The 26,031-nt window shown below is 38.1% G+C and overlaps 1 protein-coding gene across 4 annotated transcripts in view; it reads right to left on the bottom strand.

The window, feature by feature from the left end:
- DAB2 (DAB adaptor protein 2) overlaps positions 1–26,031 on the bottom strand; it is a 942,412-nt gene that overhangs the window by 731,166 nt on the left and 185,215 nt on the right. For all 4 annotated transcript variants that reach the window (XM_085002141.1, XM_085002140.1, XM_085002144.1 and 1 more), the window contains exon 2: positions 19,987–20,107. The gene's annotated coding sequence lies outside the window, so the exon portion shown is untranslated. The remainder of the gene's footprint in view (positions 1–19,986; positions 20,108–26,031) is intronic.

Here is a 26,031-nt window from a genome sequence, read left to right on the forward strand (position 1 = left end):
TCAGACACACTTCTATATTACTGAAAACTTAAATGTTCTAAACTGTATTAGACTCAAGAACATACCCCCTGGCCATTTTGAAAACAATAGCTGCTAGCAGCTACCAACTGCAACCTTATGGTCTCAAGGTCTTTTCTTGTAAATGTCAGTATTTTTTCTTACTTTGAGAGTAGTAACAAATAAAATAGCTCGAGCCATACTCTCCCAGGAGAAGGCACTAGATTCTTTGGCCAGAATAGCACTAGACAATAATTTTTTTTACTTGATTTCAGTAGAAAAAGGAGACACATGTTGTGGCCAATAGCTCCTGTTATGTATATATTATATCACATCAGATGTTAAAAACCTACTTAGAATTATGCAGCTAGCTCTCTGGCTACAAGTCTCCACAGAGGTTCCAGGTCCAGGCTGTCTCAGGATTCTCCAAGGATAAGATCTATTTTTCAAGGTTTATTAAAATTCAGGTTGTCACTCTTTCTCCTATTTCTATTGAGTATCTGACTATAAAATGTATTTTAAGCTGTAGCACCAAAATGGTGTACTGAAGGCCTAAGATCTTATTCATGTAAGACTCAGATTCAAAACATGGAACTTGGGAATATTTGCAACTTGGTGTACAGTATTTCCATTCAACAAATTGAGGTAGAACTATGCCCCATTTCAGCAGGAAGTAACCATAATGGTTGTCATCTCTTTCTCTCACAGATTTGAGAAAAATTAAAACGAAAAATTAAAACCAAGTTCCCCTGCTGAGTTTACAAATAACCTCTCTATCTAAAACTTTATTCCCTTTCTGGTCCCCTCTGACCTCAATCCTGTGCGAACTGAACACTAATCAGGTGACTAAAATTGCTATTGTCAACAGCATCATTAATGTACAAACTCAGGTGTTTCTCCAAGGCAAGATAGGCTCACAGACACCCAAGCAATGGACCACCATAGACTACGGACATCCCGACTCGTGAAACTATGATTAAGAAATGTCAGAAGTGTCACAAGAAGATGTGAATCCCAGCCTCTTTGTTCATCTCCTTAAAAAAAAAAAAAAAAAAAAAAAACCCTAACTCAAAGACCAAGCGGGAGTGGATATGAGGCGGCTTCCGTTCCCTTGCTTGGTGCCCTGCAAGAACCTGTGCTGTCAGAGATTGCTTTTCTGTGCCAGGAGCACATGAGACCTTTTGTTTGGTTACCTTACTTGTAGTCATAAGTTAGGATATTCAACCTTCCATGTCAAAAATCTCAAAGGAGATTTTTACGGGCATCCATAAATCCTCTCAGGTTATAGTAAGTTAGGTTGTACCACATAACATAGGCTTTCTGAAGGCAAAATCAGTCAAGTATTGCCATTTCACATCATACACTTTAATAGAATTTGAGAGCCACATGAGATCTTAAAAATTATATGGTGCAACAAAACTCCTATTGGAAGCTAAAGCTTATCAGAGAAAAACAGTTTGTCGAAGTCACCCAGTCAGCTTGTGGCTAGACATAGCTGTGAGAACCAGACCTTCCGACATTTGCCCCACTGCTCACGAATTGTGCCTTGACTTTTTGACAACTGTTTTAAAGTAAAATATTTTAAAAACAAGTGTTGCATTTTGGACAAGCTAGGCTACTAAATTATTCAATATGTTTAGCTTGGAGATGGTTGGATGATAGTACACCAATTTTTGCTTCAGTTCTTATTAATAGGATATTATTTCACAATAAAGTGAGATTGTCATGCTGCTCCAGCTGGGACTCACAGGCCCCTTGGGAAATTTATTTTGGAACAGCTAATCTTTGCAGTAGACTCATTGTTCTTTAACTAAGATTCACGGTGCCCAGGCACATAAGAAGTAGTTTCTGCTAACTGGCTAATGATACACACACATATGACTCACTTCAAAGTCATTCACAACACTTTTTTCAGCAGTGTTGTCCGCAGAGCATTCAGTTTCTTAGGACATTTAAACAATGGCACATAAAACTGATCCTTTTCCAAGTATTTCTTTTATAAAGTTCTTTAACAGGTTCAAAATCACTGCAAAATTCACAAGATAGTCCCTTTTGTGAATGTTAATGGGAGTCTGGCTGTGCCTATGCTCTAAACTTACAGTGGACTCTGGGCTTGAGTCATACCATGGATCATCAGACACCCACAGCAGCATTCTCTGCATCAGCCTCAGGTCCTTGTGGCTTCACACAAGGATGGAAGATCGTACTTGTTACAAAAGGAAATGATACACTCAGTGGCCTCCCATGCCATTTGATTTTATGTTTGTAACAGTGCATTAGAAAAAAAACCTCCAAATTTATGTCTTCTACTATATCTGCTGATGTATGGCTCTCTAATGCATCATGTTTTAACAACCTAACATTTAATACCTACCATTTTTCATGATATTTGACTTCATGTAATGAAAACCCTTGTTAGGAAATTTTGAAATGGCAGAAAATCTATCTAGGGTGACAATAAACAAGAATTCCCAATTGATGGTCTTGGACTTGTAAATGTGTCTCTTCAATATTGTAGCAAGACATTAACATTCAACAGCAAACTAGTTTACAGTAATGATATCTAGAAGAAACTTTTCCCCAAAATCTGGAGGCAGACTCTAAAGTTACTTGATGCCCAAAAGTAATGTTATCCTTAGTAGTTCTAAGGTATATCTGCAGTTAATAATTACAAGTAAATTTAAGGAAATGGATTACACATCATCTTTCAGAGTTCTTGCCTCTACCAAGCAACCAAGATATTTTTACAAACTATTACTGAGTTTTGAAACTGAAATATTTGTTTTCCTCTGTTTTTCATTTCTTTTCTTTCCTCTTGATACTTATATGTTTTATTTATGCTTGCTTTATACATAGACTGGCAGAATTCAGAAGTCTGAGTTGCTGATCTGCAACCCCACTCAGTCTTTGTAAGCTCCAAGGACTTTGTAAACTCTAAGGAATCAGATGAAAGAATGGGTTAGTAATAGAGCAAAATTGAAACAATCTGCTCATCAATGTGCCTGTGTTGCCTTTCTTCCCTTCCCTGTCTCATTTCCTCAGATCCTTACAAGTGCTTCTTAGGATTACCCCACAAGGATCTGTGTATACTCAGATCCTTTTCTCAGGGTCTACTTCAAGGTAAACCCAATAAAAACATGTGTATGTATTGGACATGATGTTTTGTCACTTATATGTGTTGTAAATATCTTATCCAATTCTCTATCTTGACTTTTCAATTTCTGATGTCTCTTGGTTGACAGAAGTTCTTGTTTCTAATGTAAACAAGTTTATCAATCTTGTCCATCAAGGATGATGCTGTTGTATTTTACTTAAGCAGTATTTTCCAACTACAAGTTCATGAAAACAATGTCTTACACTGTATTCTAGAATTTTATTGATTTGATTTTCATGTTTAGATTTAAAATTAATCTGGAATTTATTTTTGTATATAGCATGAACTAAGAATCAGATTGATCTGCTTTTTTTTTCTTATGAATATCCAATTTTCTCATTATCACTTGTTAAGACCGATCCTTTCTGCCTTTGCCATAAATCAAGCATCCTGATTATACTAGTCAGTTTATAAGCTCAGTATTCTATTCCAATGGTTTACTTGTCTGTCTTTGCAAGAATCTCTTGTTCTTCCTTGCTCCTTTGATGAAGTAGTATCTGAGATCTCAACCCAGTGTACATGAACTCATCAGGGTATACCCCCCATTTAGAAAACCCGAACCCCAGTATATCTCTTATTAAACTCACTCAAAACTGCTGCTGGGACTCATGTTTGCCCATAACAAAATTAGCAACCATCCCCAGGAGAAAAATATCCCAATGTGCAAAGCTTTTATTCTCCTCTTAATATTGGCCTCATGATTCTCCTATCTTGTTAGCATTTCAGTTAGTTCAATTAAACTTTTAAATGTATTTTGACCAGATTTTCCCATTATACTAAGTGGCAAGGTTGCTCCAAATTACCTAGCATGCCATTACCAGAATCAGAAATATGTATTATCTTTTGGCCTTATCTCTACTCTTATGTCGTATTTTGATAATGTTTATATTCTATTTTGTCACCCTATTTAAATCACTCATATTTGTTTTATAGGACTGTAAACATTGAAAAACAATAAATGGTATTTCCATTATCATGACTCCATAAATATTTACCACACAAACCAGTAATATGTTTCGATAACCATTTCTTCTCTTTGTGTGAAATGTCAAAATCCACGTAAAGATGTTCCTAACATATGGGAAAACCAGGGCTCTTGCCTTACACAGCATTAAATCTGCAAAATCATATCATCCTTTTCTTGAAATCTGACCTATTTCTCATGGAGCTTTTTATTTTCCCCTGGAAACTAACTGTATTTTTCTCTCTTTTGCGAGATAAGAAGCAGATGCTATTTTATCATTTCATTAATGGCTTCCAGCTCTTTAGTTGATTTTTCCATTGCTAGGATCCATTCCATTCCTGTTGTTGAGGACATTCTTCTTAGAGCCAATCGACTTCCTGTTCTAATTTGGAAGAATTCCTTTCTTTTTTTTATTAGTTTTATTTTGAGAAAAATGCATAAAAGTATAAATCACAATATTAAAAACCCCAACCCCCATACCTAGAATTAACAACTGCTTGTCACATTTGCCTTATCTTTCTTTCCATAAATAAAATCTTATTTGATAAGCATAAGACCTCACTTATTCCCACTTCCAAATCTCATTCTTCTACCCATCCTGCACATACCTACAACCACTGTCATGGATTTAGCGTGTATTTTTCCAGTGCTCATCCTTCTCATACCTAGGCATAAGCACATTAACAATATATACAATATTGCCTTAAAGCCACATATATCTATATACAGTGAAGGGTCAAGTGTTTTTGTTTTTACTTTTGTTTTCACTTTTGTATCTTACATAATCTATTGCAAACCATGTGTGTGATAAGTAGCTTCAGCCACAAGCAACTCACTAATGAGTTCAACCACACTAAACTAGTCTATACTAAAAAAAAAAAAAAAAAAAAATCCTTGTATAAAATGAAAAAAAAATAAACTAGTCTATATTTTCATTGTTTAATGACACAATGAAAGTATACTTGGATGTTGTTATGACAGCATCAAATAGCTATAAAATTTCTGAACACATTCCTGACTTCTCATAAGACCATAAGGAACAGTTCACAAACCTGCACTGATTCTGAGAACACACTCTAGGTAGTAATATCTAGAGGGTGCTGTCTTTAAATTTACATTAATGATTTGATACTAACTATTCAGTCTGACGGTTTGATTTATTTCACTTAGCCCTAAGTTTTTTACCTAGTGCATAAGCTTTAATTTATAGTTATTTTTACATCTGATATAATAGTATCCAATACTAATGTACATGTAATTCATCTCCAGTATTTTATTTTAATAAGCAATATTATTGCTAATTAAATATCTGAGTGTCTGATATGCCAGGCTCTGTTAGAGATCCCACTTACACAAGGAGGTAAGGAAATGCTCTCCTACTAGGTAGGAAGAAGTTCTAATTTAGATTGCATAGTTCTAGAAAGCCTCACAGTAGAAGCAATGTTTGTACTAACACTGATCAAAAGGAGAACCAGCCATATGAAGATCTTTTACAGATTCAGAAAAGTGCAAGGAGAAAAATTGCAAGGCTGGTGTAAGTTCCTTATTCATATTTCCTATTATAGAAATACAGAATTTTTCCTTTTTTTCATGATTTTTATTTTTCCATTATAGCTGATTTACAGTGTTCTGTCAATTTTCCACTGTACAGCAAAGTGACCCAGTCACACATACATATATACATACTTTTTCTCACATTATCCTCCATCATGCTCCATCATAGGTGACTAGATACATTTCCCAGTGCTATACAGCAGGATCTCATTGCTTATCCATTCCAAAGGCAATAGTTTGCATCTATTAACCCCAAACTCCCAGTCCATCCCTTCCCTCCCACTCCCCCTTGGCAACCACAAGTCTGTTCTCCAAGTCCATGAGTTTCTTTTCTGCGGAAAGGTTTATTTGTGCCATATATGAGATTCCAGACATAAGTGATATCATATGGTATCCGTTTTTCTCTTTCAGAATTGCTGGGTCATATGGAAAGCACATACATTATTTTCAATATCCTCTTATATGCTTTTTTAAGTTTTCTTTTCTAAATTACATTCCTATCTTGAGATATTAATTTTTCCACATTTTACACAGCACATATTTAAAAATTTTGTCAACTGAATGTGAAGTATTGTTCATTGTTGTGTAAAGTTAAATATTATCGATTATTCTGGGATTTGAGTACTTTCTTATTTTTGTGGGTAAAGAAAGGCCATTAAAGTTCTCTCTTCTATGAACTGCCTTTTTTATTTTCTTGTCCATTTTTAGTTGTGCTATTTATCCTTATCTTATTATTTAGAATGCACTTGTTTTTTAAGTCTAGGTTACTGAGGCACATTTCCATACCAAAAAAAAATTACCATTTTAAGGATACAGTTTAATGAATTTTGACAAATATAATTTTTTTTAAACACCACCATCAAGATATAAAATATCTCCCTTACCCAAAAAAGTTCCTATGTCCATTTGTAGCCAATCTCCTCTCTACCATCCAGTCTCTGACAATCATTTCATTTCTCTGATGGCTTTGATTATTTTCCCCTGGAGTCCAACAATCTTCCATATGAAGATATGTTACCATTTCCTCTTAATTGGTAAATGCCCTCAGGCAAGAGTTAGCCCTACCTCTCTATGAGTTCTCTTGGACCCATCCTAGATTGCCTTGCTAACTGGGTTTCCAAGTAGGTTTGACTAATGGGAAGCTTAAGCTCCAATTCTCACTAAGCCCAGTAATATTTTTCAACACTTAGCCAGACAGTTGACAACTCTGCCTTAGCCTTCACTTCCTGCTTGCACAGAGCCTTAAAAAGAACCAAAAGTGAAAGCTTAGGACCTTCTTAGGTCTTTTCTGCACATGCTTACATCCCTATGTATGTACACGGCGTTATAGACTCTCAGGAATATGTTAGCACTTTTCAAAGCCTCTATGGAAATCTTACCCCCAAATTTTTCTTTACAGTTTTATAGCTAGTATATTGTTTACCCCAGTAGTTACCCCTGCATCAGGCAGCTGTGAAATTAAGCAATTTCCTGCAATTTTTTTTTTTTTTTTTGACAAACACCCTCAGAAAAGAACCTTTTTGTACTGATGATCTCTGACTGAGCTCAAATATGACAATCTTGCAGGTGGGATCTCCCAGTGAGCCACCAAACAGGACAGACAATGGCCATGCTCTGGAAACTGGTCACAGAAGGAACTTCTACCCTGTTATACCCCTTCCCGTTGCTGCCAGGCTGCTAGTTTCACTGTAATTGTGCAGTGATCGTTTTCAAGGCTACCACAGAGCTAGAGATTAGAGAATGGGATTATAATAGGTTAAAACATCACAGAGCACTCTGTTCTTACTGAGCTTGTGCCATTTTTCTTGAATAAATGAATTTTAGATTGCTACAAGCCTTTTATTAATTTCCAGAGTTCTGAAAATTTTTATTCTGTCAATTTTGCCAGCGTTCTCATTGTTTTTATGGAGGAAAGAAATTTCAAAACCCTCTAACCTGACATTTTAACTAAAGGCCTACAAATTCATTTTAAAGTCCCCAATTATCCAAATAATTCAGGTTAATATTGTTCCAATACTTTTATCAATCATCTAAATTTATTTGACAATTGATAAAAGCATTTTCCCTCCCACTTGATACAAATTGCTTTTCTGACTGATCATGCTGCCTGACATCTCGAGTTAATAGCTGACTGTGCACCTGGCATAAGCTACATAGTTTGTAAAAATTGTGTTAGAAGTATAAGCTCTTTGGAGTTACAGAAAACAGGGACACAAATTCTATTTCAAGGATTAATAGAAATTATCTATACAGTTCTTTCTTCAATAGAAACAAACACTAACAGACAGAATGATTTTCTTTGTCTCAAAAATCTGGTATTCTGATTTCAATTGGCATTTTTAAATAATGAAACACCTCAAAATAAATCATTTGTTGAAATTACAAACTTGCTATCTTTTATACTGAATTATCTCTGAATTACTTTAAATTGGTGTAACATGATGTCTCTTATTCATACAACACTTGTGAAATATGCCAGTGCCAGGAGTTCCCGTCATGGCGCAGTAGTTAATAAATCCGACTAGGAACCATGGGGTTGCGGGTTTGATCCCTGGCCTTGCTCAGTGGGTTAATGATCCGGTATTGCCGTGAGCTGTGGTGTAGGTTGCAGACACGGTTCGGATCCTGCGTTGCTGTGGCTCTGGCGTAGGCTGGCGGCTACAGCTCTGATTGGACCCCTAGCCTGGGAACCTCCATATGCCGCAGGAGTGGCCCAAGAAAACGGCAAAAAAATAATAATAATAATAATAATACAAAAAAAAGAAAGAAAAAAAGAAATATGCCAGTGCCTTCTCTTGATATCTCCCTGTCATTTTCTGAGACCTAAAGCCATCCTGCGAATATCATGAAAAACAACAGAAAATTGACAGAACACTGTAAACCAGCTATAATGAGAAAAAAAATCATTATATAAAAAAATATTAATTCCTTAAGAGTTTTCATTTTTGTGTGCTTCAAACGAAACTTTTAAGCAACTACAACATTTGCCATGTACTCTCCATTGTCTCTTCCAATGCACTCTACATGGTCCAATGCATCAGACTCTCATAAATGTGATGTATTTCAGGAAAATACACTGTATGATGAATTTTATTACAATTTATGAACCATCTATAGTTGGAAAAAATTACATGTACAGTCATTTTACAACCTCCCACATCTGCAGATGTCTTTGATATTTGCACTTTTTCAAAATATACTAAATGCCATTTGGTTTAGTAGAGAAGATCAAAAAGATCCATCTATCTGAAAAAATCAGCATTAAACTCCAATCTTCTGGCCCTTGTTCAGGGTATCTTAAGTTTTTCCCCTTTTATGTAGGCGAGGTTCATGGAACTGGGAACATAGCTTCTCTGTGGATGCCACACTGGGAAGAATGTGCTGATGCTGTCAAACAATCAGTAACCACAACAAGAATGCAATTAAGCACACAAGAGATGCATTTCCACATGGCTTTTAAAACTGTATAATTGTTGGATAATTCTGGGAAATTATAGTTTACTGGAAAACAAACTCAGTTGGTACCTCCTATGGTCAAATTGCCAAAGACAGAGCATGTATAGAGAAATTGAAATCTCAAGAGGAAGTTCTCCTCACTGGCTGTTTTCACGATCTCAAATACATATTATGGATAGATGTCATTTTTGGAAGATATAACTGCAAGGTAAAGAGAGGTTGCAGAATTTTGCCTATAAAGGCATGCCAATCTCTGTAAAAAAAAAAATATATATATATATATGTATTTTTTATATATACGTATAAATTCAGAAGCTGGAAAATCAGTAAAACCTCTACTCCAAGTGACAGATAAAGCCTATAGTGAAAGCCAATGGCAAGAGTCTGAGGAGAGAGGTCAGCAAACAAATTAGCTCTAAAATAGCCACGATGCTATCTGATAATCTTATACTACTTCCAGATTGGATAAACTGAGAATTTACTGACTCCAAAAACTAAGAAAAATACCCTCAGGCTGAGGGTATATGGGTTTTACAAATACTCTCCTCATCTCTAAATTTCCTTAATAAACTCTAGAGTTCTCGTATGTAAGCTGGATGGTCTCATGGGGTTGATTGTCTAACAAATTACAGAGATAACCAGTAGCACATTAGAATTAAGGAATACCTTTTATCTAATTTTCTCAGCTTTGGGGTTTTGGCAAAAATTCCAAAACCACTAGAAAAGTCCCACTGCACATCCTGTTCAGTGTCTTTAGTGACAATAGTGAGGTAATAATTATGGTTGTCCAGGCAAGGAAAAATGGTAACTTTTACCAAGATTCTCGTGATACAAATGCACTTGGGCATTGATATTATAAAATTAATGTTTATTTGTAAATGAACTACGTAATACATTGGATTATGTTGGGGGATAGGAGAAAGTGACACGTTGATCCTTAGATTTGGGGCATGCCTAACTGTATGGATGATGGTTAGAAAAACGGTCTGGCTAGAAAAACAAATCTGGGAGTCATTAGCCTACACATATAAGGTCACTGAAGCCATGGAGGAGGATAAGATTTCTAAGATAAGAGTATAGAATAAGAAAGACAAAGGTCTACAAGTGAGATTTGAGGAACTCTATTAATTAATGGCTAATATGAGGTGAAAATGCCCCTAATGAAGATATGAGATGAAATACCATAGAGGTAGGTCGGAAAACCAGAATATATTACCTCAGTAACCGAGAAAGAGTTAATTGTAATAACAAGAAGTGGCTGATGATGGCAGATGATGCGGAGGCATCTGAAAATAACTGAAAATATCCATTGCATTTAGCAACATGAAGGTGACTGGTGAACTTAGAAAGTCAGATTGGAATAGGTTAAGAAGTGAGTGAGTTGAGAGTTGTGCAAGTAGAAAACTGCAGGTAGATCCAACATTACTGAGAGCTAGGCTGGGAAATGCAGAAGAAGTAAGGATGATAGTTGGAAGAGTATGTGGGATGAGATGGACGAAGGGAGGTTTTTTTTTTTTTTTTTTTTTAAGAGGTGAATGGACCTGAGAATAATTCATTGCTGCCAGGAAGTATATCATTGAGGGACAAAGTGTTAATACTCAAGAAAGTACAGTAAAACCAAGAGGGTAAGTTTCTTTGGAAGACAGAGGGGATCAAAATTGACAGTAGAAACCTTAGATAGGAGATGGAAGAAAGATAAAGCACTTGAATATAACCAAAGAGAAGAATAGAGGATGGGTAAGGATGGAAGTGTATTTGCTGGTTTGGTGACAAGAAACCAGCGACTTCTCATGGAATAGTTTCTATTTCACTGTGAAGAGGAAAAGACATCAGCTGAAAGTGGAAAGTGGGTGGGCAGTGATGGGGCCCAATATTGAAGACAGTAAAGGTTCTCTCAGGCCTAGACAGAAGGATATGGTTTGGCTCATCCAGGTTAGGATTCTTCCATACAGTGGCAAGAAAAAGATGGATGCAAAGAGAATTCCACCTGAGTAAAACAGCTATTGAACTGTCATATTTACATTAAGTTCAGTGAGAAGGGAAATAAAGCCTGACAACCATTTCTATCACGGCAGAGTGACTGGTACCAGAAAACTTTTCCAACAAAATATATAATAGAACTGTTTTCTAATATTAAAAAATAGGTAATTTGGAATTGAGAAGCCTGGAAAAAAGGACCAGTCCTCTGGTGGATGAATGATGGGAAACAAGTGAACAACAATGTCTAAATGACCAGAAAATCTGGCTTCATTCCTGACAAAGACACTAAAAAGTTAACCCTTAATTACTAAAGGAACCCCCTCACTGCTCTCATTCAAAAATCTGTGATTTATAACTAAGAACTCATCTTGCTTCCCTCACTTGAAAGTCCAGAGATGGATAATGAAGAACACAGTGGCCCTTGAAGCAACCACATACTTTCTGGCCCTTCTTGACATTACTTTTTAGTTCAGAGCTTATTGATTTTATGTTTCTGGGTTGGGTATGAGCACAACCGCAAAATGTGGCTCAGAGTAACTAATTTCATTTTATCTACTTCTACTTAAAGTGTTAGAATTAGAAGAGACTTAGCAAGGTTGCAAATTTCCTTCACTTTTATTTACAAAAAAATTAAGGCGATTGCCAATGCTATGCAGCTGATTCTTGATAAAAGTATAAGAAATGTGATTATGTATCAAAGTGCTTTCAAATGTTCAAGAAAATCTGTAGATGGAAAAGCAATATAAAAAGCACTAACCCAAGCCAATTTAACCCTTGTCATCCTCAGCCTTATAAGTGCTGTGCACACCTCCATAAACACGCTCCCCTTATGGGTTACATCTATTGGTTAGGATTTCTTCTCCTAACACATCAACCCACCTGCTACAAGGTTATACTTCCTTTGAAGACAGGGACTGATTGGATCCATCCTTGTTTCCCCAATGTAAAATGTAGTAGGTGCTCAATAATTATTGGATAAATGTATTCACGAGTAAAATCCAAGTTTCATAACTCTGAACTCCAATCCATATATATATACACACACACACACACACACACACACACATATATACACACACATATATGACACTAGTTAAGGCCCTTAATAAACATGGCTATATATACTGAAAAAGGAAAAATAGCTTGTCCTCAGCGTGCCTGAAAACAAAACAAATAAAACTATATATTCAATATTTTTAAACAACCTATAAGGGAAAAGAATCTGAAATATAAGAATCTGAATCACTTTACTGTACACATGAAACTAACACAAAACTGTAAATAAACTATATTTCAATTTTTAAACTATGAAAAATGTTGCTAATTATATCTTTAATTGTATCTCAAAAATTATAGGTGACATAGCAGAACTCCTTCTCAAAAGATCCATATATTTTGAGATTCTGATCCTCAGAAAACTGCATTTCCATTTGCTCAAAGCAAAGAAAAAATGCTGGCATTTGAAGCTGCTTTTATGTATAATTATAATATCTCTTCTTTTCTTCATCAAGTCCTAAAATGAAGTTGTTCTCTACATGCTGGCACCAGAGATCACATCTGACCCATTAATAGTTTTTGAAGACGAGCCCAGATGTCAAAAATCCAGTGAGACGAGACTCTTTAATCCACCACTAAATTCTTAACCGAGCTTTTAAAGTGGTAGAGATTTTCCACATTTTTTTATTCTGCCACACCTCATACCTTGCTACACCCGTCAAGGGCTGTATCACAATATACCCTCCACCTCACATTTTAGGTTCTCAAGAACTTTCATGGCAACAGAAAACACACACTGACACCTTCCACTGCCCATCATGTCCCCTCTACTCATACCACTGGACAGTGTCCTGAATTTTTCAGAATTGCCAGAAACACTAAAGGGGACAAAGAACAAAATCTTTTACTGTTTTACATTCAGTTCTCCTCACTAAAGAGATTGAGCTACACAGGCGTGTAGAAAATGAGTTTTGAAAAGGGAGCAGAGACTAGAGCACGTGATTTGTGCATGATCCTAAATCTCTTCTATCGAAGTAGCAATTCAACTTCCAAATCTGCATTTACTCATGAGAGTATTTCACGCGAAAGCATATGTATCACAGTAGAAAAACAGGTGAGGAACCACAATTAGCAGGTAAAACTCAACTACTTCCAAAATCTTTGAATGACTCCCCTGGGAAAAGTTGCCCTCATGGTAAAATGTTTCTCCCTCTCAGAAAATGCTGAGTTACAAGTTTATCACACAGGCTACCAACAACTGTCTGACTCCCTTGAGTTAGATAATTCCTCTTTCAATTCATAAAAAAATAAAAATGCATGGCTAGTGAGATAAGAGTAACCTCTCTTTCAAGAGAGATCTGGGATGATATAGTGTGTACGAGATGTGGTGGGGTAGAGGCATATATAATCATCACTTGGCTTTGATGCCAGGCTAAGCAAATGTGGTCATCTAGTGCCCACATTTTAGCTTCTTTGCTATGGCTCCTGAAAACCCTTTGAGACTCAGAAGACTAAGGAGGGGAATTAAAGTTTGGCACAACTTTTCAAGGCAGGTGGCCTGGTACAAGTATTGACTTCAGGAATGGTCAGCAACCTAGCAGAAGATTAAATCGTTGATAGTGGATCTAAAGGATGCTGACTGAGGCCAGTACCCCAGCATATTCCCTTTTTCTCCCAAAATAGGGACATGCAAAGAAAAAATGTTGCCCTTGGCAGACTGTTTATACTACCTGGTCTTCACTGGATTCCCAGGGGCTTGGATGTCTATATAATGACAGATGCCTAAGAGTCAAGACCTGGATATGCCCAACCTACATTTAATGGGGGTACATGGGGAAAAAGCAGATGAAAATCTTCTCTGTGTTGAAAGAACAAATAAAGGTTAACTTCCACTAGAAAACTAAACAAAAAGTAGCTACCAATTCGAATTTCTCAATAGCAAATTCTTCTGAAGCACGGTGACCTTGCTCTACTGGTATGTTTTATGAAAGCTTAAAACCCAAAGCAAATACCACCTTGGTTTGTAATCCTTTCACCAGGACCACCAGGAGACTCAGCCTCCCTTTTCTCTGGACTCCCCCCCCCCCCCAAAATCATGGCCCATCTTTCTAACATTCACTCCACTATGATACACTTGTGAGATTCTCCACTCACCAATGTGCTTGAGTAGGCAACACGTTTGCAAGCTTGCAAAAGATTTTGTAAAGAATGGGCAATTGGTTAGGACCATCTTGGTTTTAGAAATGAACCGTGAACCACATCACCAGAACCAAAGGAGAGCCCTTTTGTTCATGCTCTATCCTCATGGAATACATAAAAAGCAGTGATTCTCCTTGATTTTTTTAGGCTTACATTTTGCAGGTGGCAGCAGCTTTCTCAGCAGACTGACATTTATCAAACAACTCATGTCAATTGACACCTTGTAAATAAAATAGAAGTTTTCGTTTGAGCCAATACAGGGAATATAATAACTTCATTTGTTCAGAAGAACTACTCAAGTCACAGTCAGTTCTTGAACTGGTCACTTTAAAGATATTAGGTGCCAAGTAATGGACTTGTTAAATAGCAAATGTCGAAAACAGATTTCTAATATGACTAACAGGCGTTCACGGAAGCAAAAAGCAAATATTTGAACCCAGTGGAATGCTGACCTAATATAAATATGCTTATGCTAGCAAACACTAAATCTAGATGAAAAGCACAATGCATTTTTAAAAGAATAATATCATATAAATATGCTTATACTATAAAATGCTAAAATTTAGATGGATAGCATTTTTAAATGGTAAGCTGTGCATATTTCACATATCATATGTTAAATTTCATTTCATTTAAACTGATTCTAAATGTCAGTCTGATTTGAGAATTACAGTGTTTTGCTTAGTAACCATTAGACTGAACCCAGACAAATTAGAAAGAAGAACTAGCTTAATTTCTAAGATGTACAGAGATTCCTGACAGATGTTTGAACTTTCTTAAGGAACAGTTAAAGGAAACAATAGATGTAGAAAAAGAAACCCAGGAGTTCCCGTTGTGGTGCAGTGGTTAACGAATCCAACTAGGAACCATGAGGTTGTGGTTCGGTCCCTGCCCTTGCTCAGTGGGTTAAGGATCCGGCGTTGCCGTGAGCTGTGGTGTAGGTCGCAGATGCGGCTCCAATCCGCATTGCTGTGGCTGTGGTGTAGGCCGGCAGCTGTAGCTCCAATTGGACTCCTGGCCTGGGAACCTCCATGTGTGGAGTATATGGCCCTAGAAATGGCAAAAAGCCAAAAAAAAGAAAAGAAAAGAAAAAAGAAACCCAATGATTAAAGTAAAATATGTGGAGTTAGATATGGATTAAAATTCTAGTTCCCATACTTACTGGTTCTAAAACCTTAGACATGTTACTTAATCGTTCTAAGCCCCCATTTCCTTTACCTATAAAATAGAAGTAAAAACACCTGATTGTTATAAAGATTACATGAGATATCATTTGCTAACTCTTGACCTAGAACCATAACAAGTGCAAAGTAAATAAGAGTTTTTTATTATAACTTCAACTGCTTTGCATACAGACTTTCCGTGAACTCTTACTGAAAGACATTCCCAATGCTTATTGTAGTCTATGCACTGCAATTGTAAGAAAAATAATTTATTATCATTTACTGAAGTTTCTCCTATTCCCTTTATCAAGATTAGTTTACTTCATCTTTTGCTACCATATTAAAATTTTCCAAATTTGAATGTTACTTCTGCATAGTTCTTATCTTCCTACCACTGAATAATTTATAAATGAGTGAATAGTCTTCACTTTATAAGCGAAGATACTTGATCCCATTAATTTCCTAAATTTCTTCTTGCAGGAAATTTCATGTCCTCTAAGTCTTCTAGGATTCCTAAAATACCTATTTACTAATAATATGCTCTCTATTATTATTAACTTATTCAAAGCTTTTCAGACAAAAGCTGCTTGAAGAAGTAAACTCATTTATTCTGGGATGACGCTGGGTTATCTTGACCTTAGTTTAAATTCAAGTGGAAATTGTCAGATTCTTTTGGAGCCAAAAAGAACTTCTTCACTCAAGAATCCCAAATATCACTTGGCAACTTTATCATCAATCCATGCTCCATTAAGAATCGCCTTGATCCCATTCGCCTGTTTCATCTAACTTCGTAGAAAAGGTATTTTCCTATTTACCCTGGAAAGACTATCCTTATTTTCTCACATTTGGTGAGAAAAAAAAATTGTCAGATGCCCCAAAGGCAGAGAAAAATACTGAATGAAGACATAGGTTCAAACTGCTTTTCTGATGTCTTTTACGTTTTACTTTTTTTTTTTTTTTTTTTTTATATGCACTTGGTTTTCATGACTCTTCCCTCCATCTCACTCCCGGTTCACTGTCATTGGAAAAGTAGACAGGTCCAGCCCTGTATCATGAGATCGGTTCAACTTCACACTTTTGACCCTTTGAAAGCATTCTGTTGTCCAGTCTCGGATGTGCAATTGCCACCCCCCCTAAAAAAAATCCATTTAAAATGGGAGTGAACATTTCTGACCTTTGGGAGGGAAAAAAAGCATCAGATATCTTGGTAAATGAGAAACAGCATGAAGATGACGTCAAAGATCACCATCTTTCTGGGCGGAACATGGACTATCTCTCCCGGCAATCACTCTCTACTCCAGACGGGTGCGGTGGGGTGGGGGCGGAGGGAGAGCAACCAGCTAAAGAACATTCTGGAAAATACTATGTGGGTTCCTCCTGATCAAGAGAGCTCTTTCTGCAGCAGCTATTTGTCTTCATGTGTGCTTTTCAGCCTGATTCTCAGCCCTCTTTAGTCCCTCATTTTTAAAAAGTGTTGGCAATGGTATAGTAGCGAATGAAAGTCATTGAAATCCCACTGGGTATCTAAATGGGAAGTGGAGGAAAGCTGCAGGATCTTAAACAAATCATTTCCCTTTTCTTGATACCATTTTTTCAAAAACCTATAATGAGTGGCCAGAGGGTGAGTGGGGAGAGAATCCTAAGGCCACTTACAGCTCTGGCATTTTTTTCTTTTTTTAAAAAATTCTACAAGTCTTTTACTCAAGCACACTGTCATTTGTAATTGCTACTTTTAAATTATATATATATATACATGGAGTTCCTGTTGTGGCGCAGAGGTAACAAACCTGACTAGTATCCATGAGGATCCAGGTTTGATCCCTGGCCTCATTCAGTGGGTTAAGGATCCAGCATTGCTGTGAGCTGTGGTATAGGTTGCAGATGAAGCTCAGATCTGGCGTTGCTGGGCTGTGTTGTAGGCCAGCAGCTATAGCTCTGATTCAACCCCCAGCCTGGGAACTTCCATATGCTATGGGTGTGACTCTGAAAAGATTAATTAATTAATTATATTCATGGATACACACACAAATGTACACAAAGTTTAAATCCTTCTGTTAGCCAACTGTCCACCGATGCTAAATGTGAAAAGAGGCTTCACATTTGATGGAACGAATCTTCACCAATTCAGACTCCCAGGTAACAGACCAAAATCATGGGTACTGGAATTGCAGTCCAAGAGCCTAACAAGAAGACTCCTGAACATTTAGCAGCTTCTACTCCATAAACTATCATGTTCATGTGGTGTTCTCAGAACGCCTCCCATTTTTATTTACTCTTCTAAAGATGCTAAACATCAAAAGAACCAAAACTCAAAATGTCAAGTCCAAGAGCAAATGTTTCAAGAGAAGTTATTTTTGTACCAATTTAACTTTTCTCTGAATTTGAAGAACAAGGGTGTGGCCCTGACATTGGACCACTATGTTAAATGAGATTCATCCAGTTCTAATTACTACTCCCTCTTACAAGGCCCACAGGCGCCATGCTACCTTTGGCACATTTAAGTTATTGGCGGGACAGACTGTACTACACACAGAAATCTCCCTAATTACAAATTCTGTTAAAACAAAACAAAACAAAACCTGCACTACAGCTCTGAAATTTGTATTAGCATATCCTGGGGCATAAAGAATTTAAGAAAGGGCAAGGAGAACTGACTCTGATTGTTTAAAACATTTCTATGGTGTATTTCTTCTGAAGAACTTAGAACACCAGGAGCTTTGCCCCGTAGTAGTTACTTGTACACAGTTCTTTTTTCTTTTGCAACATCTTCCTTTCATCTTTTCAATGAAAAACAGCCCAGAAATATTTTTATTAGTTTGTGAGTATATGAGTAGTAGTTTCTCAAGTAGCTATTTTCACAACTTATTCCAAACAAGCTATCTTTTTTAGTCTTGCCTCCTTTCTGCTTGTTAATTACTGTGTCAGTTTTTCTCTGCTGTTTTGCTTATTTTCTTTGATTTGTTTTAGTTTCATGATGGTGAAAAAAAGAACAACTGAAAATTCACAAACTTATCTTTATGAAGCCTACTGTGTGCAAACAGTTGGGCTAGCAAGCCTCCCACATGCGGAAAAAAAAAAAAAAAGTAGAGTCAGACATTGAACAATAAATAAGTGGCAAAGGCCTTAAGCTCAAGAGGAGTTTGGGGAAAAGAAGAAATCTCCCAATAGCTGATCTATCATGAAGACACTGTGAAAGTGAAGGAGACAGGCTCATCCAGGGGATCAAGCTTGCCTTGCCAAGCTGAATAAGGACAAGGACTTCAACATATTAGTCCTGAAGTTTTGAGAGCTTTGTGAGACTCCACCACAGATTAACCAAAACTTATAATTTCATCCAACTCTGCTCCACTTATCCAAATGAAGGTGTATTTTCCCAGCTTAGAATATGTTTTCCCTTTCAAAGAGCGAGGGCTTTCAAATGTCAAAAGTTCTGCAGTCTAGCTCATTACATTTAAGAGACCAGGAAAAAGCAGGTAATGTTAACCTGAAGAGCCTCAAACACCATGGAACTAGAACAAAAGTGCATAGAGCCATTACAACACTGTGCTTTAAAACAGGTAGCAAGTGGGAGGGAAGCCATCTTTAATTTTTCCCAAAGCCATGAGGTCTCTTGGGCATGGATACTGAAGACAACCCTCTGAGGATGGGAGTGAAACAAGGAAATAAATGACAAGAACAAATAACAAAGGATTAAATGGCTGCCTGTAGGGGAACAGTTGTAGGTCTAAAAGCATGAGTTGGGGAGTTCCCATTGTGGCTTAGCAGGTTAAGAACCCAACCAGTATCTATGAGGATTCGGGTTCGATCCCTGGCCTCATTCAGTGGGTTAAGGATCCAATGCTGCTGCAAGCTGTGGCACAGGTCGCAGATGTGGATTGGATCTGGCATTGCTGTAGCTATGGCATAATCTGGCAGCTGCAGCTCTGATGTGACCCTTAGTCTGGGAACTTCCCATATACCACAGGTGTGCCTTGTGGGGGGGAAAAAGAAAAAAAAAGCATGAGTTGGAAAGCTGAGTGTGACACATAAAGCCACCTACCGAGTTTTAATAAACCATAGTTTATACCTGGGCACTCCATTGTGGTTGACTATCTTTAAAGCATCATAACACTTACAGAAGTGGTTATTACATTTGCTTGACTTACTAACCAACGGTAAAGTCTGGTACTTGGGTTGCAAAAAAAAAGACACCACTTAATTTCTCAAAAAATATAAAGTATAGACTTGTTTTTATCATATACTAAGAATCCAAGAAAGATGATTCCATGCTCTGGAGCAGTCCTCCAACGGTGGTCCCTGGGTCAGCAGTAGCATCTAGGAACTTGGTACAAATGAAAATTCTAACAGAATCAGAGGCAGAAACTCTGGGGAACAGGGCCCAGCAATGTCTTTTACAACAAACCTTTCAGCTAAGGTCCGAGAACCACCCCTCAGTGGTAGGTGAAAAACATCACATTTAGAAATTCAACTTTAAAGAGACCAAGATTTTAAATCAATTTGTAAAGAAGTGACTGTGTACTTACCCTGTTGCTGTGAAAGGCATAAACCCTGGCCTCCTCAAGGAGCAGCATCAGCAGTGTCTACAGAATGATGAAAGGGCAGGCCAAGACACGGTGTCCCCAAAACACCAAGGTCTGAGGCATGCTGTGCGGAGGCAGCAGAGACAAAGGGAAGATGAGCTGGAGCAGGATGGGATGGGGTCCTTAACTAATCAGCATTTCCAATTCATGACAGAATATTTATTCCACTTATCCAAGAAAAATATCACCCAAAAAGGATTCTACACTCCCCATCACAGCCCTAAGGGGCAGGATGCCCTGTTCCAGGCACAAACTGACAACCCTCTTCAGCCTCCACTTTTGTCTCCGATGGAGTCGAGGACTGAAAGCTGGACACCCTCCTGGCTGGGTGACCTCAGACAACAGCTTGCAAAACCAAGTGGCCTCAAAAACCTCCCAGCTCTGAGGAGGAAGCCTGAAAAGCATGTCCTGGGTTTGCTGCTGGCCAGGGCCCATTCAGGATTCCACAGGCAATCTTTCCTTTGCATTGTGTTTGGAGATCCTAAACCAAAGAGATGGGGAGAAATGCCCCATTGTGGGACAAAACTGACAAAAGCCACTTATCCCCTGAGTGGCACAGCCATGCAAGCGAACTAAAAATTGGCCCAACAGTCCCATGCAGCCTTCTTCCCCTGGCAATAGCAATAGAGACGTGCTGGAAAATGGCACGCTGCCCCCTCTCAGCTCTCAATTCAGTGTTAAATACTCAAGTATCCCTGAATAGCCCATTGTGCATTGTTAAATGTAAATCTAACTAAATCCTTTTGATGTTACCTGTACTTTCACAAATAGAGGCCTGGTACTCAGTATTCTATATACACTACGAACTGGATTGTGATGGGTTTTTGGACCTACCACCCCATGCTACTAAGCTACATCAGTTTATGAGAGCAGATTAAAGGAGTCTGCCTTACTTTAATATGTTTTAAAGTGTGGATCAATAGCCATCTACATCAAAATCTCTTAGGTTCCTGTTTAAATCTCAGGCTCCTTGGTCCCATTTCAGACCAATAAAATCAGAACTGTCTCAGGGTAGAGCTCAGGAATCTGCATTTTTAACAAAATTCCCAATCGATTTGTATGTTCATCAAACTTTATGGCATGGCTGATTGGCTTAACAGTGAAATCAACTTCGCAAAATCTAATCATAACTTTATGCAGTAATTACAAGTACATGATTTGTCTTGGCAGTAGTACAGCAACAAGAAGGAGAGAGAGACAGGGAGACCCAGAGAGAGATGGAGATTATTGTGATGTGTGATGGAAGGTGTAAATAGGCAAGTACACAAAGGATAAAGGAATTAAAACGGGGCAAAAAATAAAGGAAAAAGGAAGCTACATGCAGCAGTTTTCTGTGGCCTATATAGTCAATTAATTACCAAAAACCAGGCAGCTTAAGCAAACAGCTATTTATTCTCTCATAATCTAGAGGCCGGAAGACTGAAATGAAGGTGTCAGCAGAGCCGCGTTTGCTCCAAAGGCTCTCAGGAAGAACTCTTCCCTGCCTTTTCGAGCTTCTGGTGGCTCTTGGCAACACCTGGTTTATGGCTGCAACCTTCCAGTTTCTGCCTTGTGGCCCCACTGCCTCCTTCTCTTCTCTGTGTATCTTCTTCTCACTGCCTCTCTCTTCTAAAGATGCTTGTGATTGCATTTGGGGTTCCCCACAATAATCCAAGATAAGCTCCTCCTCTTCTCAAGAGGCTGAATTTAATTACATCTGCAAAGGCCCTTTTCCCAAAGAAGATTATATACACAAGTCCTCGGGACTAGGACGTGAACATACCTTTTGTGGGGGCTACCATTTCCACCCACCATAGAAATATAGAGGAGAAGGAAATGAGAAGGGAGTGAGGGGAGAAGAAAGAAGCTTCCCTGCCCTACGCACATTTATCCAGGAAGGCAGGGGTGTCTTGGATTGTAGATGAGACCCTGGTGCCAACAGCAATTCAAATTTAAATTAATAGAAAGATATCTCCAAGTCCTGCTTCTCCTGGCATGCTTCTGTGTTCCACATGAAACTGAGGAAATTCAACTCCTCTTGAGGTCAGTAATGATTTGGTCAAAGGGAAATTACAAGCAAAAGGCTAAGTACAACTAATCAGATGCAACGCTATTAGCCTGAGTAAGAGGAGTTCTGGAAATGTGATGTCCACATGGTAACGAGACATCTGTCAGTGTACCAACGATTTCCCTCATCCTCAGAGAGGGGGTACCTAAAATGAAAACTTCACTCTTATACTTGCCAAAACCTCTAGTCTTAGAAAATTTAGCCCACATGTTAAAATCATGTGAGCTAGGCAGTAGAATCTCACTGTACAAATCATATGTCCCACTTGCAAGGCATCAGTAAAACTTGGAATAAATTATTTTTGAGTAGCATAAATTGCTTTAGAAATATAGGAAGCCACAATCTAATTTATGTGTAAGATACAAGGAAATTTAGAAAACACCACCTAAATATTCTGGTTCAAAAAACCTCCCGATGCGCTTAAATATTCTGGTTCAAAAAAACCTTCCAATGTTACAAATGGAAAGTAACCATTACTGCATTGTCACATATGATTCACTCTTACTGAACAGTGTATGGCCTAAAATATAATTCTTCAGAATTCTGCTGCTTCATAGTCAACAAATCACAAGGCAGAATTTCCTATGTATTGGCAATTAGATCATATTTGATGCATGAATGCATGCAGGGAGAGAGAAACCTATGCCCACGAGATCCTGGAGAGGTGGTGAAATGTCTTCCAGATCTTTCTGGAAACTTCAAGGCTCTAGGTCCTTAACCAGGAACTCTCAGTGCTTGGACACTGGACACTAGAAGCTGGCAAATTCTGCTGCTGGCTCATCTCTTCCAGTGGCAAGAGGCAAGGAGGAAAAACTGGAATTAGCAAAGCCAGTCTTGGGAGTCAGCCTCTTGCTCATCTAGCACACTGGGGAAGAGTTTTTCATTATTTCTGAAATTTGATGTGTCCACCTAAGGACAGAGTCTTACCGCTAATTACACCAATAACAAGCCTTTACTGAGAATGAATGATGTCTCCTTTTAACACGTTGCTTCATTTCACTCCCCAACTTGAAGATGTAGACGGTGACCCCAGTTTTACGGAGAATGAAACAGAGTCACAGAGGTTAAGCAACTGCTCAAGTGCACGCAGTTGGGAGGGAGGGAGCCAGATTTCATGGCCAGTTTATCTAACATCAGACCCAGGCTGTTCCATCTGACTCCCACTAAAGTGATTTCTTCCCCTGCCAAGATACCACTTAGAACTGTTCCTCATTTTCTGGTGCTGCTGGCACTGCTGCCACATGATATGCTTATCTGTCTTGATTAATTTTTTCTTTACACTACCTTTGATGTGGATTCGAATTTCAAATCTGTGAAACAAACAGTAAGCATCTTTGCTTCCTTCCTTAACTGGGTTTGTAGCACACATCTCCACACCCTCATCTCCTTTCTCGTACAAAAATATAACCTTTCCAGGAAGTACGATAAACCGTGTGGAAACTGATCGTTGTACCTCTGAAGTGAGTCATCTAAGCCCTACCATCATCTCAGACCTTTCAGAGAAAGAGCCATTTTCTTCCAGCATCAGTCACCTTTTTAAAAAACTATAAAGTTTGGTCCCCAGCTGCCCCATCTTTCAGCCTCTGCACCTTCCTTAGCATCCAAAATGCTGAGGCCCAAGTTATTATGTTCAGCGATTTTTTGATGAACTTGTACAATTTTGCTACTTTCTCCTAACTGTGCCAGGTCAGCAGCTGTTTATTCCCACCTTAAGTCTGCCACCTTTGGTAAGTATTCAAATACCTTACCTAAAATTGACACCTTTTTTTTTTCCTTTTCAGGGCCACACCCATAGCATATGGAGGTTCCCAGGCTAGGGGTCAAATTGGAGCTACAGCAGCCGGCCTATACCACAGCCAAAGCCACGCCAGATCCTAGCCGTGTCTGTGACCTATACCACAGCTCACGGCAATGCCAGATCCTTAACCCACTGAATGAGGCCAGGGATCGAACCCACAACCTCACAGTTCCTAGTCAGACTCGTTTCTGCTGAACCATGACAGGAGCGCCCAATTGACACCTTCTTGTTTTTTTCATGGTACTAAGCATCAAACAATCTTTCAAACAAGACAGTCTTTGCACAGGAACTTTTAAGGAGTCTTATTTCAACATTAAAAAACAAAATCTATGTGAGAACAAAATGGAAATTTGTAATCTGTGTTTTCCTTTGTTAAGACAGAAGGCTTTGTAAATACAGATCAAGTCATTTTAAGAGCCAACTGAATTGGCCCAGCTCTGACTCTGTTCATGGAGCCAACTCAGCGGTATGGCAACTATTGTTCTATTTGGTCTGTTTTTGGTCTGTATTAATGCTGCACACTTAGTGGGGTGGTTTTCATCTGTCATCACTTAGCGGGGAGAACAATGACATAATCTCAATCTGTTGGGATTCTTGCTGCCCAATTCCCAAATGTCCCCCCAAAGCCTTTTACGAGACTTTCCCAGTAAGTGACGAAGGCTGCCACAAGAGAAAATCCAGGAAGGTGAGGAGAGGAAATTGGCAAGAACAGGGAGTCAGTATTAAGGGCTGGAAAAGAACACTCTAGAGATAAAAGATGAGGGCTAGACAGGAAGTAGAGAAAATCAGAGATAGGGTGAGCATACCTGGAAACTGCTATGGAAGTGAAGAAACAGGAAGGCCTAACGACATTCTAACAGAAGGGGTAGCTGGGACTGCTTGTCAAATGCAACTCTGTTGTTCTTGGCCAACTAGAGACACCTAGCAGCGTGCTTCCTCCTCACCCCTCTTCCTTATCCACTTCCCATCCACATCACAGTTAGATAAAGAAGAGGCTCCACTCAGATAACACTGTTTCCCTTCTTACAGGACTAAACAGGGAGCAGTTGACTATTCATGCATACTCTCTGGGATTGCCTATGTTAACAGGATCTCTGGAGAGGAGGTTAGTTCTAGATTGGGGCAAGAGAGGTCCTCCCTGAACAATGCCCTCTGTGTTCCTTCCCTTAAGAGATGGCTCAATGCCTCAACTAATGAATACCAGTAGAATAGGAAAAAGTAAGGACTTACTAAGAAAACCCACTGAACACCAACCACACTAGACCCCTACTCCATTGGCCTTAACCATCCCAATGTCCTCCTCCTTTATGTAAGTAAAGGGGAGCAAGAGTTATATTCCCTGAAAAACACTGAATTTGAGGGATGGCTAAAGTTGAAATTATATTCTGATTTCTTTTACATTCATCACATAATTGATGACAGCCATGTTAAAGTAATCATTAACTCAGAATCGAACCAAAAAAAAAAAAAAGTTACCATAGATCCATAAATGATGTCAATATTTCTGACCCCAAGTTTGGTTGAATAATCTGGTGTTCCATTTGAAGCTATCCTCAACAAAGTGTGAACACTCTTTTTTTGATGAAAAAGTCCTAACTACCATTTGGAACTTTCTCAATGCCACTTGCTACACCTAAATTACCATGGCTGGTTTTATTTAAACAAGCTGCAAGTGCTCAAAACCATTATGGGAAAATAAAATAATTTATAGGGCTCTATAGTCAGTGTTTGGCTCGGTTTAAAAATAATTTGAAATCTGTACTTGATAACACACAAGAAAAAAAACAAGAAATAAACAAATACACAAGCTTTTTAAAAAATCCCTATAAAATCTAGTCAGTCAGTTGCTATATAAGCAGAGAATGACAGAAAAACCAAATAAAAACTTGAAAATTGGAAAATACCCTAAAAATCCTTATAAAAAATGAGTCAACCTCACCCAGAATGACTCTTTCAGACAAACTCTTCATCTTGGTGTAACAGGCCTGGCGTCATATCAAAGAACACTGGTAAGAAAACATTGACTTTTTTTTTTTTTGATAAAACTAAAATTCATGAAAGTATCATTTGGTGATCCAAGGGAACTTAAAAATAGCACATCAAAAGAAATATTTATAGTCTTAGTTCTACTAATGATTTGAAA

This window comes from Sus scrofa, chromosome 16 (assembly GCF_054392235.1).
Source record: "Sus scrofa isolate SSC_HxYL_T2T_F1_AM1 chromosome 16, Sscrofa_HxYL_maternal_Yorkshire_Landrace_v2.0, whole genome shotgun sequence".
NCBI lineage: Eukaryota > Metazoa > Chordata > Mammalia > Artiodactyla > Suidae > Sus > Sus scrofa.